The sequence below is a fragment of the Cryptomeria japonica genome, chromosome 7 (assembly GCF_030272615.1).
Source record: "Cryptomeria japonica chromosome 7, Sugi_1.0, whole genome shotgun sequence".
In the NCBI taxonomy this organism is placed as follows: domain Eukaryota; kingdom Viridiplantae; phylum Streptophyta; class Pinopsida; order Cupressales; family Cupressaceae; genus Cryptomeria; species Cryptomeria japonica.
In genome coordinates, this window is record NC_081411.1 from 854739880 (window position 1) to 854755095 (window position 15216).

Sequence of the window (15216 nt, forward strand, 5' to 3'; positions counted from 1 at the left end):
CATCATTCATTCTTTGCCGCTTCTGGAAGTTGATAACCCATCATACGCTCTCCACTGTTTACTGAGACTTCACACATTCTCAAGGTAGATAGAATCAGTCTTCTTCATGCAAGATCCTCAAGGAAATCCTTCACGTGCATAAGGTTGATGTGGCAACATGATCTGATCTTCATTTCAATGTTAACTCATCACAAGATGTCGTCGGTCGAATCACACAAACTTGTAATACATCAACCAAAAACCCTGAAGTCGAGACTACCAACCAGTAGTCATATCAAATGAAACCCCGATACAAACTTTGCATATACTGGTTCACATTCCAACATATCGGTTCACCTTTTTGTATATACTGGTTCACATCATCATACTGGTTCACTTCATACTATCATACCGGTTCTCTTGCCAGTTTTCTTTCTTCAATATACCAATTCATACTTCAGCATATTGACATCAATGACAACATACAATATCATATCATCAAACTCTTCATATATGCCAACAATAGCATGCTGCTTATACATATCTCTGTAATTATTTGGTATCCTATACTATAATAACAAAATAATCATTAACATTTGGTAGGAACTTTGTTGCATTGCAGGCTTGTTATCTTTTGTTAACGGCAGTGTTGAAGTTTATTTCAATCTTTTGATCAAAACAAATGTGGTCTAGACCCCTTAGAAGAAGGTTGAATCAAAAATGAATTTTGATGAAGCTTCGAGAGGTATTTTGAACCAATCCAAGGTTGATTGTATTTTTAGACACTATGAAGACATGGTGCTAGTAGAATTGAATGTTATGTTTTCCTTGAGGACAAACAACAAACTTGAGATGTTATTACTTTGGCACGGCCTAAAGAAGGGGTTGAGATTCAATTTCAAGAAAATTAAGGTCAAATGGGACTCCCTTCTCACCATTAATGCTATTCGAAGAGAGAGAATATGTAGCTAGAAGCTTAAAAAGTTGTTGATGGGGTGTCTTAATTTGTTAGAGGAGTTCAAATTTTTTTTTGTTTACCACATATTTAGAGAAGGTAACAAGGAGGCCAATGCTCTAGCCATCAATAACAACACAAGATAGGTTGTCATCAATGACAACAAAGCACAACAACTCAAGTTTCTAACACCAACGCCATTGCAAATGTGGCACCTCGCCTACACAATTGGTGGGATTGAAGTGTAATATCTTTTGTGCTACCTTATTTATTACATATACATGAGAACCTACATCGTGCATAGTAAAAGGTCTATTTCAATTGATATTCACTACGAATAGGTAATCATTTTTCATTGTACATTGTGAAGGTGATGCGTGCGACTGAACATGACATCACCTGTGAACAATTATAGAAAAGGATATGATACCTAAGTGAAGCATGAATGTAATGGACATATAATAAGATATGATATGATAAATATACACTAGAATTATATGGAGTTGTTATATATGAATGTATGTTTATTTTGTTGTTTATTTTTTCTTCCAATGCACATGTTTTTATTCTCTTCATTATCCAGCACACTATGGTAGAAAATGTATACACCTAAAAATGGTCTGAAGATAATTAATCGAATAAGCAATTATCTCAATTAATCTCCCTCCCCAATTTAATTAAATTCACTAAGCAATTTGATTAAAATTCCCCTTTCATCTACTTATTAATAAATCTAAGGATTTATTAAATAGGTTCATTTCATCCCCTTTAATTAATTAATTCAAATTAATTAATTCCCCCATCCAAATTCATTTCTTCTAATCCATAATTAATTAAAACATTAATTATCCTTTTCCTATTATTTGAATTTCTAAATTCAAATTCTCCTAACTTCTACCACTCCTAAACCTAACCATTCCTAAACCTAACCCATTATACCTACCACCTTGTTCCCTTTCATCCAACATCTTCTAGAACCTTTGTGACACTTGTCACTAAGTGTTCCCTTTCATCCTACCTCTTCTAGAAGCCTCTTGACACTTGTCACCATAGAGATGACAGATGTTCCCTTTAATCCAACCCCCTTTGCCAACCTCCTCCAATTTAACCATTGATATCTTCAAATCAATCTCAATCGTTGATTCATGCCAACTCACCCCTAGCCTTGGAAAATCCTATAAATAGACCTCATTTTGGAGCAATATTGATCCCAATTTCATATGATTTTTGCATATCATTTGATTCCATCTCATTTGTAGCTTAAGCATTGTTACTATAGGCATCTAGCTTCTAGTTTATCATTTCTTAGCAATGTTATCATGCTTAATTTTAGCGTAAATATTAGCTTAATCATGCTAGATCAATCATTCATGTAGCTTAATCATGCTATTCTTGCTAGATCATGCATTTTCAGCATTCAAATCCTCCATCTAAGTGTAGTCAAGTCACTGAATTTTGCATAATCCGATCTGAGAGCATTTTTCATACTCGCATTTACTAGGAGGCAATAAGTCAATTAGCTATGGTTTTACATTTCATTGATTCAATTTACTAACCATTTCTTGTAATGATTTATTGAGTGCATTGTGGTTGCAGGTACAGGTACACTTCACAGAGCACGATAGATTACAACATAACATACAAAAAGTATAGGTCTATGGAATATGCATTTTGAAGACAAGAAAATAATTAAGAGTAAGAATACAAAGATCCAATGCAATTATTTGTTATGAAAATTACAATGCAAAATTATGTAGAGAAAATAATAAACAATTAAAACAAATTTACATGGAAAAACAGTAAGATTATACCAAGAAAAAGTCACAAGAAAATATATTTTTGTATTATATTTCTGAATTATTTTCACAGCTACAACAATATTCAAAAAATTATCCAAAAACATGACTTCGCATAGTATATGGCTTTTGGGTGCTAAGAAAATGGTGTCTCAATTCTTTGCAATTACATAAGGTTACTATTTATGATAAGTTTGTGTTTGAGTACCATTTGATCCAAAAAATTCCCCAAAGTCGTGGATTAGCTAAATAAGCATGCTAGTAAATTTTCATTACAAGATCATGTTTGGATTTGAACATATTAAAGTTTATATTTTTTGAAAGTTTCAAAGTCTAGTTTGAAGGCCATATAGGAATGTTTGGACCCAAAAGTGGTCATAACTAGCATAGAAATTTATAGCTTGATAGAGCACTTCACGAGCTTTCTAACGCTTCAAGTGGTTTGTCAATTAAACTCCCATATCAAATTTTATGGCCTCCAAAAGTTGGGTCTCCTAAAATAAGAAATATAAAAAAATATGTTGGACGCAAAAATGAGTTGTAAAGGGGAGTTGAACATGGTAGTGTGTGTTTTGACACATCATAGGACCCATTGGATTGAAGATAAGTTTGGCACTGCTCTTTTAGTGGTTTTAGCTCAAGGTTTTGTAATACCATTTTACAACTTCATGTATTGTATCTCCTATACATTAAGTGTATGAGATTGAGGTTGTGTGTATGAGTTTTATCTTTGTTGAATTACCTCTACATCTCTCATTTTGTGACACTCCTGTGAGAAGATTTCTCTATAGGTATATTGTAATCTTGTTCTTTTTAGAACAATGTATTGGGAAAAAGTTGGAGTTTGGGGTTTTTCTCTTGAAAAGGTCTTTCCCATTAATCATTGTGTTGTGATGTGCATGATATTTATATTTATTTCTATTTAATTTCTATAATTGTTATAAAGAGCTTTTTTTATTTGTATTATCCTCTTCTCAAGATTAGTGTAGGAACTTGTTCAATTACCTTAACTTACTTACAACTAGTATCAGAGCCTAATCAACTTCAGTTTTAGTTGTGGTTTGTTGGGTTTTTTTGAACTAATGCAAATTTGAGCAAGAGCTTGTGCAAAAGATACTTTGTAATCTTGTTGCAAGAATTTCCATTTGGAAAGTCTGTCAAGAATTATGCAGTTGGAGAAATATTTTGGAAATACTTTTGAAATATGGAAGCTCAAGATGGAGGATCTGCTAATAGATCAAGATCTGTGGGATGTTGTTAATGAGAATATTTTTTAGGTCTATATATCATACTTTAGTTGTTCAATATGATGTTATGGGCCAAAGAGCCAAGGATATAACTAGATTGTGCTTGTAAAACTTTGTTTTAATTAGTTTTCACGAAGATTCCTTTGTAAAAATGATATAGAAGAAACTTGGTGAAATATATCAAGATAAATATTAGTGAACAATATTTTATTGAGGAATAAATTGCATTCCTTGAGAATGGAAAAGGGTGGACAATTTATAGACCACCTAGAAGCATTCAATATATTGGTGGTACTTAATTGGCATCTATTGGTGTTAAGATGGATAAGGAGGATAATGCCAAATCTTACCTTGTTCTTTGCCTAATACTTGATATTCTCTTATTATGGCTATCAATCGTACTTATATTATTTTGAAGACTAAAGATGTGGTAGATTCATTGTTGGTATGTGGCAATTGATCATGTTGTCGGGCTCAAATTTTGGTGACATTTTTAGCTATTTTTTCCTCCATATCAATTATTGGAGGAGTGGAGGGAGTTGTAGGGCTTATGGATTTATATCCCTTGACAAGTGCTTGAAGGAAAATCCTAAGGTAGGGTTCCAAGGGAAACACCCCAATGAGGATTACTAGGGGTAGTGTCCCTAGTTGAGAGATCGTGGGTAACATCTCCAAAGAAAAATTTGTCCATTATTTAATAAAAGAATCAGGTATTATTTTGATATGTAAATTGGCCTTTGTAAACTGCAAAAAAGGATTGATAAATAAATATCAAATTATCATGGGAAAAAGTGATATTGAACATCAATGTGCTTGGTCCTAGAATGAAAAGTCTATTTCTTAGCTAGGCATATGACACTCTAACTGTAATAATAAACTATCATTGCACCTTGTTTGATTTTAATATTTGAACACAATCTCTTAAGCCAAATGGCTTATTTACAAGAATGAGTAGCTTCCATATACTCAGCTTCAGTAGTGGATAAAACAACCACATCTTGTCTCTTATTCATCCAACTAGTTGCACCACCAAATAAAGTGAACACATAAGCACTAGTGGATATTGTGTTATCAACATCACCTAGTCATCATGAATCCACATAACCATGAATATCAAGGGAAATCTTGTATCTTTTTAAATGACCATGATAACACAAAGAATACTCCAAGGTATCATTCAAATAACTAAAGACTCTTTTAATTGTATCCCAATGAACTATACCAAGATTAGACATGTATTTGAAAAGAACTCCCACTACTATAGCAATGTCTAGTCTAATGGAGACCATAGCATACATCAAAATTCTAATTATACTTTGGAATGTCTCTCTACTCATGTCTTCCATATTTGATGAGGATGTAGGACGATACAAAAGAAAATTGTGTTCCAACTATAATGGGAACACAAAATGGTATACAATCATACATGTTAAACCTATGTAAAACTGAATTCATATACTTGTTTTGGCCTAGCCAAAGCTTTCTATTCTTTATATTTGTTCTAATTTCTATCCCAAGAATGTGTTTTGTTACACCAAGATTTTTTATTTCAAATTTAGCAGCAAGTTGAGACTTTAGATTTGAAATCATGTGTTTTCTTATTCCAATCAATAACATATCCTCGACATATAATGAAATATACAAGAAATGATCACCATTAGATTTATAATGAACATAATGATCTGATTTAGAACACTCAAATCCCAAAATCAACACATATGTATCAAGTTTCGAGTACCACATCATAGGACTATGTTTGAGGTTATGCAAAGATTTCTTCAATTTACAAACTAGATTACTTTTACCTTTTACCACATAATGCTCTAGTTGTGCCATATAAATATCCTCCTCCAAATCATCATAAAGGAAATTAATTTTCACATCCATTTGCTCAATTTCTAAATCACTAGCAATAGCAATAGAAAGAAAAAATATAATGGATTTTATTTTTACAACAGAATAAAATATCTCACCATAATCATTACCCTCAACCTAAGAGTAGCCTTTTGCAACCAACCCTTCTTTATACTTCTCAATACCTCCATCTGAACCAATATTTTTCTTGAACACCCATTTACACTCAACAAGTTTTCATCCTTTAGACAATGATACAAGATCCCATGTATCATTATTTTTCAAGGCTATCATTTCTTCATCCATAGTAATTTTATATAATTTTACATCATTCATACCTAATGCCTCTTCTAGAGATCTAGGTTCATCCATATTAATATTCAAAGAAACAATACATATCCAATCATCAGATGAATACCTTTAGTTTGGTTGGCTATGTCTTGTAGACCTTAAAACAAGATGAGTTAGAGGTTTTTCCTCCTCTTCTGAGGATTCGAAGCTAGATGATCTCTCGTCAACTTCTTGTTTATCTAAGGGTCTTGATTCAACTCTTTCACGTGTAGAATAAAGTTAAATCGCATCTTCCTACTTAGTTTGTTATGGCTACAATGTAGTAGAAAGAGGGTTAGTTTCTCTAAAAGTAACACTTATACTATGCATCACCTTATGTAGAATAGGGTTCCAAAGCTTGTATCCTTTCACACCATAACTATATTTGATGAAGACATATTTTACAACCTTGTTCTCGAACTTTGTTCATTTCTCCTTTGGCACATGTGCATATTCCTTGCAACCAAAAAATCTAAGATGTATCAATGAAGGCTTATGACCTGACCATGCCTCCATAGGCATTTTATTAAAAAGGGTTGATGTAGGAGAATTGTTAACCAAGTTGCAATAAATCATAATAGCTTTAGCCCAAAACTTTTATTCTAGACTAGCACCACTAAGCATATTCCTAGCCTTCTCCATCAACGTTCTATTCATTCTTTCTACAACTTCATTCTGTTGTAGAGAATATTGTTTTTTCTTCTATATAAGAATGGCATAATATTTGCAAATATCAAAATAATAAGAGCAAAATTCACCTCCATTATCAATCCTCAAACGTTATATTTTGTTCCTAGTCTACAACTCAATTATTTCTTTAAATTCTTTAAATTGACTAAAAGCTTCAAATTTACTCTTTAGAAAATACACTCATGTCCTTCTATTATAACATCAATAAATGAAAGATAACATGTATATTTTGCAATAGAAGGAACATCTAAAAGACTAAACACATCAAAATGAATAAGATCCAACACACCACAATATTTATTAGAACTTGAACTAAACTTAATGTGATTTTGGGAATCCATAAATGCAATGCTCACATAAATCAAAATCAAGATTACAATCATTCAAACCTTCAACAAGGTTTTTATTTTTCAAGGTCCTTGGACTCATTCTCCAACTTGGCCAAGTCATTGTGACCATAACATAGTCTTCTTTGCAGGTAACTTTAGTTTAGAATAAAGAGCAACCATAGGTACCCAAAAGCCATGTTCATCTACTGAAGGTGAAATCTTTGCATCTTCCAATGAAGTATCCACAAATTTTCTTTTCACAAAAGTTCTATTACACTCAAAAGTGTATGCTTCTAGCTTATACAATGTGCTAATTTTGACACCTCTCGAAATCACCATAGCACCTCTAACCATTTTATATCTAGCATCAGAAAAGACTACTTGCACACCTACATCTATCAATTTTCTCACAAATAACACATTTTGTTTTATTCCACGGATATGAAACACACCACTAATCCTTTTTTCTCTATTATCAGGAAAGTTGATTCTAACTTTACCACAACCAACAATATCTAAATTAGAAATATGACTCAAATACACCTCACCTCCATTAAATTATTCGTATTCAAAAAAACAATCTCTATTGGAAATCATATGAAGTACTAGAATCAGTTAGCCATGGATCATTACCCACATGAGTAGCCAAAGTTGCAGTGAATACATCACCATCTTCCTTTTTGAACTTAGAATTAGAATCAAACTTATTTTTCTTCTTTTTTTCTTTGCAATCCTCACAAGTGTGTTTTGATGTACCACAATTATAACAAATGACTTTGGACTTTTAAGGAGATTTGCATCTCCCTTTGAGCTTGGATTTATCACACTTCTCTCATTTTTCTTACCTTTTACTTTAGGTCTTCCATGGACAATTAGGGCTTCCTTTGAGCTGATGGATACCTTCATTTGCATCTCTTCACCAAGAAAGGAACCCACCACATCTTCAGACTTCAAAACAATAAAAATTTGTCAATAGCCATAACAATCCCATGAATCAGGAAAAGAACAAAGCAAGATTTGACATTTCTCCTCTTCATCCATCTTGACACCAACATATGCCAATTGAGCCACCAACATATTGAATAATCCTAGGTTGTTTGTAATTTGTCCACAAAATCTTCCATTCTCAAGGAATACAATCTTTTCCTCAAGAAAGCCTAATTTAATAAATATTTGGCTTAATACATCTCACCAAGCTTGTTCCATACCTTATTTGCAAAGAAGTCTTTATGGACATTGATTAGAACAGTTTGTCAAGCACAATCTGATTAGAACCTTGTCTTTATAGTTTTTGACATCATATTGAGTAGTCGCAAGAGGATCTGTAGGTCTTGAGATATTTGCATCAACAATGTCCCATAAATCTTAATCTATTAGTAGATCCTCCATCTTTAGCTTCCACAACTCAAAATTACTTCAAGAAAATTTGTCCACCTCCATTCTCCATGACAAACTTGCCATCTAAATTTTTTTGCAATAACATAAAAAAATAATATCTTCTACACAATCTCCCACTCAAATTTAGATTAGTTCCAAAAACCCAACGCCCCCAATTGAAACCAAATGTGATCAGGCTCTAATACCACCTCTAAGGAAGTTAAGGTCATGGAAAAACTTCCTACACTAACCTTGAGAGGAGGATAATGCAACAAAAATTCACATCGTTTCAACTATTTAACAAAAACTAAATAGAAATAACACAAAATTCTTTAAACCATAATATAGTGATTTACGCGAGGAAAACTCTTTTGAGAAAGAAACCCCACACTCTAAAAAGTTTCCCAATATATTATTTACAAGTCAATAATAGATTACGATATATTTTCAGATCAAGCTTCTCACAAGAGTATCACCAACCAAATATTTAGAGGTAACTCAATAGCTAAAAGACTCTTACTCACAACCCTCATCTTACGCACTTCATATATAAGAGATACAATACATGAAACAATCAAACAGTACTACAAACCCATGGGATAAAACCATATGATAAAGTGGAATTAATATTATCTCCAATACAAGATGCCCTATTATGTGTCAAGACACACATCAACATGTGTACATCCCTTTTACAGCTCATTCATGTGTCCAAGGCATCTATATGTTTCCCATTTCAGGAGACCCAACTTCTAGAGGCCATAACTTTTGAACCAGGTGTCTGATTGACTAACCATTTGAAGTTTAAAATATGTTATGAAGTGCTCTATCAAGTGGAAAAGTATGAGATTTCTTACAACCACTTTTGGGGCAATTTGGAGCCTCTAAGACCTTTAAAATAAACTTTGAATATTTTGTACGACACCATCAAAAACGAAAAATTTAATATCTTCAAAATTATACATGATCTTGCCACAAAATTATTAGCATTCTTATTTAGTCCATTCAAAGATTTTGGTAGAATTTCAATCCAATCTATGCTCAAATGAAAATCTACTAAAAATAGAAACCTTATGTATATGCAAGGTTGAGATACCATTTTTCTAAAATTCTCCCACTTATCGAACACCTTGCAAGAGAAAGGGGAGTATCCACACAATAGTTTAATTGCTAGAGGTTGTGAGGCTTGTAGACTCTGAACACCATTTGAACTTTTTTGTTCGCATGACCTTAGTTAAAGAATCTACAAAATTCATCAAATTCTCTACCTTAACAAGCCTCACCCTTCCATCCTTGACCATATCTCAGACAAAATGGTATTGAACATCAATATGCTTGGTCCTGGCTGAAGAGGGGAAAACCTAATCAATGATCAAATACATGAATTGCATAAAAACACAAATGAAGCATTTAAACAAATCAAATGACCATTATACCTTAGTTCTTTACTCTTCCTCTGATTGAGCTTGATGAAGTGGAATATGAACCCTTTGTCTACTTGATTTGATTTTCTTCTTGGATGAGGGATGTATACATTTCTCTCTAATACACAACAAGATATGGATTCAATTGTGAAGCATGGATATGATGGATTAGATGATTGAGTGATGGATAGATGAGGCATAGAGGGGATATGAATTTGGCATTATGAGGGTCCTATGAATGGATTTATAACTCAAACTATCAGTAAAAGATTACATTAAAAGTGGATGATTTCTAAGAAGAGACTCTAATTTATAGATTGGAGGGGGTCAAAATGGAAAGCCAAGATTGATTTGAAATGAAGGGCTAGGATTGAAAGAAGGTGGAGGAAGATTGAGAGGACAAGGTGGAAGATCCAAGAGATGTGCCTTAAAGGCATTTCTTGTCTCCACACCCCACAATAATATGGGGAAGAGTTCCACAAGTACATTGGGAAGATAAAAAGGAATATAAAATTCCTTGGTGGAAGGGAGGAGGAATTAAAAATTCCAAAATAGAAGATTGTGTGGGAAGAAAAAAGCGATAAAGAAATTCAAAATTTCTTCAAAAGAGGAAGCATGGGAATGTGCAAGGATTTGAAATTCCTTGGAAGAGACAAAGTTGGTGTATTAAGGTTTGGAGGGTGAGAGAATAATGTCATTTATGATAAAGAGTTGACTCATCCCTAATCAAGGTGATTAGGAATGTGCAAGTGATTAGGAGGACAAATTAGGTGGCTTGATGAGGGATTAGAATGCAAGTGGGAAAGTTAGGAGGATGGGACATGAGGAGAAAGAATGAGTGGAGAAATATGAAATTGGAGGAAATGATAAGTGTGGTTAGGACATAATTAATTAGGCTAGATGATGGGATTAGAAAAGATGATTTGTAGGAATCATGTAGTTATCTTAGTTAATTAAAATTAATTAACTAATAGAGGCTTAGAAGAAATAATGAAGATTAAATGACTTTAGAAGAATAGGGAATAATTAATTCTGATAAATTAATTATAGGACTATAATGATAAGATCAATTAAATTTGATTTAATTAATCCTAAGAAGGAGATTAACACAATTAAGTTAATTAATTATGAGGAAAGGCTTAAATTAATTAAATATTAATTTATTTAATTTTAGAAGTCTACATTTATCCCCTCTTTTACGTAGTGGAAAAACTGGCAGTGGGTAAAAGACAAAGAAGGATACCCCAGCGTGAAGACACAAGTGAGATATGCCCCCTTAAGAATTTAATCAAAAAAAAAAAAAAAAAATCAAGAAAAATTTTGAAAAGGAAGAAAACGGCGAGAAAATATGAGAAAGATGAGAAAAAAAAGATAAAGCATGAAGATAATTGAAGAGAAAATGAGAAGGGAATGGAGAAGATGCAACGAAAGGGTGAGAGAAGGGCCCATATAAGCCACACGAGGCCCAAGGAGGGGTCATTGTCACACATATGATTCATGGAGCCCATAGCGATTAGAGCGAAGGATGACCATGACAAAAATTCCACAACATGAGCACCATCTAGAGAGGGTTCAGAGGTACTAGTGACCACTGGAGTATCATGCACTGGTATGTACTCTGATCCTAACTCAATCATCTTATTAGAATAGCATTTATTAAGGTAGTAAATGAAGGATAGAAGTTATTGGGACACAGACGTTGTTCAGCCAATCAATGTTTGTGCTCGGGGATTGATGCCTATGCAAGAAATCCCCCTTTGCATAGATGTTGGTTTGGCGACCAATCATCTCTATCAATGAGCAAGGGGGGAGGAAGAGAACTAGGGAATGTCGTCTATGCCCTACAGACCAACTCACAGGGCACGGTTTTAGCATCTCTATTTAGGAGAACATCGTCTCCACCTAGGGAGGGGAATCAAGAAGAATGAAGAGCTAGAAAGGTAAAAAGGGGCTTCAAGGAGATGCCCCGAGGTTTGGGATGGGTATAATTTAGAGGAAAAGGCTAACATGAATAGTTGAATGAATATAGAAGAATTCTGTGATTTTGCAATCATGGGAGCATTGGCCTCCCACCATGAGCCTATGGAGTGAGTTGCATAGTGACAAGTGGGATGTCCTATAATGGTGCGGCTTAGAGTTTGTCTCACAATGGGCTTGGATTCAATGTCATGTGGAAATGATGATGCCTCTAGTGGAGCAATGGCATAGTGAGACATGTTCATTTCATCTACCTATAGGTGAGGGCAGCATCACATTGCTTGATGTTTGGCGAATAACAATTTGCAAGGTCTTCCTCAAGTACTGACTAGAGGGAGGGGAGTGGTATCTCTAGCACATGTGCCAAACTAAGGACTTGTCGATGGATAGGATGTAGATGACCTTGGAGAGGGTGATGGAGCCACAATGACATATCCCTTGGTTCGTTTTGTTTATCTATAGATTGATCAATGGCAAGATGATTCCCGACCTGAGTGACCATAGATTTTCTATAGGTTGGTCACATTGCCTTTATTACATGGTGGAGGATGGGACCAATTATTCCTGGGGTGCAGCCATTCTTGGATAGTTGTACCATGACATGCATATGTGTGTGTATCAGAGGTAAGAGAACCTCGAGATAGGAGTGTTGCTTCTACACATATGGACCTAGGAGCATATCGCAGTATGTCGATCATTGGGGGCATAGGCATGGAGGTGATGATACCCCTATGTTAACAACTATAGGAGTCAGCTACATTATACCAGGGTGGGAGTTGTTTGGTTCTAGCATTGGTTACTCAATGAGATGATGGATTTCACGTGGCGACTGTTTTGAGATTGTGAGCGATGGAGCAAAGATATGCAGCTTGATTTTGCTCAAACACAGTGTTGGCTATTTGGGCAGACAATGCACATCATTGATCAATACCTACCCCATAGGGTTATGCGGTAGCTTGGAATATAACAGGACATAGTGGGTGAGGAGAGGAATCACCCATGGATTACATGAGAGACAACCACTTGGGGAGACACCATTAGACCATTTGAGGTCTTACTCGGTTGGACAAGTATTTAGATATTTGTCTAGGATGAGTGTCCAGATTTTGTTGATCTCAGATGCATAGGAACTTATGTTGCATAATGGGAGGCACACAGGCCAGTATGAATGACCGTTCTAAGGGAGTTAGAGACTGATGAGGTGGCACCATTTGTCAATGAGGTGGTGGGAAGGGAAGAAGATGGAGAAAGAGAGTGACGGGAAACTAGAGAATCCAGGAGGATCCAAAGGGTTGCCAGGAGGGGAGGGAAAGCACAAGGATAGGTGATGAGCCAAAATAATGGCTTCGTTTTGTGAAATTTTGTCACAGAACTCTTTCTTTGGTCATATGTTTGGGTAATGTATGGTTCATAGGACTTTTCTAGTTGATGTCTTTTTAGTATTTTTTAACCTGATTTATCCTAGACTTAAGGTAGTTATCCAATGATCTTTATATGGTCAATCTATGCAAATTATCTGAATTAATCTTAAAATATGGTTTAATTTATGCTATGTTAATATCAATGGATACACATGCTTTTATGCACATTAATGCCATGATGCAGGGTCAACCAAGATGAAAGGATGACTAAGCTTGTGGTTAAAAGACACATCAACGTGTCACTGGATGTAAACCCAGTCAAAGTGGAGCAGAATTGAAGAAGGTCATAACCAATCAATCGCTTCCTCAACAAAGCAATTTGTGGAGCATTCATGATTGTTCTTGTTGAAACATAAATCTAGGAAGGAGGTTGCGCTATATTTTCTCAGTAACAAGCAGTTGTTGTTGTTCTGCATTCATGCATTGACTTCTTCTTCTTATGTAATAAATCATGCTCGCCTATTCCTCTGGGATGTGGGTTGATCAGTTAGGAGTTTGTTATAAGTTTTCTTATAAATAAAGGTCTTTATTTCCTCACGAGGGTAGACAGAACAACCATGGAGTTAGTAGTATTCAGGTTTCAAACTTATCTATGTACAACAATTTGAAATAAAGAAGATGATGGTATTTTGAGCTTATCAGTTGTTATCTGAGTTTTGGATATACTCACTCAAGGGGGCCAACTTGGTGAGTAGTCCATGTGTGTTTTTCAGTTAATTTTCGGTTTGTTATAGTTGTTGTTTTGGTATTCAACTATTCTTGTAGCCACTGGAAACAGTTCATGTGTCTGTTCTTGCAGCCAAAGCAGGTGGAGTAGTTCCTATCCGTTGACCAGAATGTTGTCATTAATAGCATTTTCTTAAGTTACTTCCCATTGTGAGTTTTAATAAAGTGTTAATTCATCATGTTTCTGCATATTTGTTTCAGGGAATTTCCTTTTCTAGAAGTAGGATAGAGTGGTTGCAATTTAATCTTTGTGCACATACAGTGTCAGCCCATTTCAAGTCTTGTCGTCAGCCCATTTCAAGTCTTGTCCATGGTCAGTAAATTAAATGAACCTTTGCTATAGGAGAGGTATTTGTTCAGTAAGGATGTCCAATCCCTGAGATGAGTTTTTAGATCCCAGTTGCTATTCCAATTGCGAGGACTACCAATAGGAACCATCTCAAATGCCATCATAGGTATAGGCCCCCCTCAAAGACAAGATCAGGTAGAGTAGGCAAGGCAGGTAGCACAAGTATAGGGGCCTCCACCATAGGTATCACCATAGTCATAAGTATAGGCATTGACATAGGTTCTAGCACAGGGAGGATAGGGAGCTCAGGGACAGGTTCCGCAGATCATTTTGGATCAGGCCATTTTGGAGTGGGATATAGAGAGGGCCCATGCCATCAATTTGGAGGATGATTTGGTTCAAGAGAGGGGGTTGGTGTGGCAAGAACGAGCATGAGAAGACAACTTACAGAGGGAGGTGAATAGGTTGAGGTCAGAGGGAGCCACTCTAAGGTTAGACATGGAGGTATTGATGGCAGAGAGCGATTCTCTTTGAACAGAGGCTAACACCACCTTGAAGATGTTAGAGGTGGATCAGGGAGGGAGATGCTATAGTGCATCAAGGATGTGGAGATGAAGGTTGAGATCCTAAGGATCATATTGACCAGGACAGAGGTAGATTATATACACCTCTGGGGAGAGAGGGATTTACCTTAAAAATCTTTAGAGCTAGGATAGATGATGATCCTATTTTCAAAGGCCATGGATGCATAGAGAGCTTCAAAGAGATCTTTGTGAGAGGCTCAGTACTACCGGGGCCTATATCAGGATGTAATTCCCCCTG